Genomic DNA, 251 nt, shown 5'->3' with positions numbered 1-251 from the left:
GTATAACCATAAATTTTACATGAACCAATTCTAAAAATTATAAGAATACATCTGGTTGCCAGAGAAAGGGCTAATCTATTAAGCTCGAATGGTAAAAATTCCATTTATAATATACCTACAATTCCATTAAATTAAATAGCTATGTTGTCCTCGCAAAGTTCGACTTTCAAATCTTCCTAACGTTTCTTCACGTGCATTTTTTCCCAAATTACCAAGACAGGTCGTTTACCTTTGGTGGATGGGGGCGATTG

At 34.3% G+C, this 251-nt stretch overlaps 1 long non-coding RNA gene across 1 annotated transcript in view; it reads right to left on the bottom strand.

The window, feature by feature from the left end:
• The window catches only part of LOC138057036 (uncharacterized), a 147,393-nt gene extending 147,142 nt beyond the window's left edge, over window positions 1-251 (bottom strand). The window contains exon 1 of the long non-coding RNA XR_011133584.1: window positions 116-251. This is a non-coding gene — a long non-coding RNA (uncharacterized lncRNA). The remainder of the gene's footprint in view (window positions 1-115) is intronic.

This window comes from Montipora capricornis, chromosome 7 (genome assembly GCF_036669925.1).
Source record: "Montipora capricornis isolate CH-2021 chromosome 7, ASM3666992v2, whole genome shotgun sequence".
NCBI lineage: Eukaryota > Metazoa > Cnidaria > Anthozoa > Scleractinia > Acroporidae > Montipora > Montipora capricornis.
Note: the sequence above shows the minus strand (reverse complement) of the source record. Positions and strands in the feature narration are given on the sequence as shown.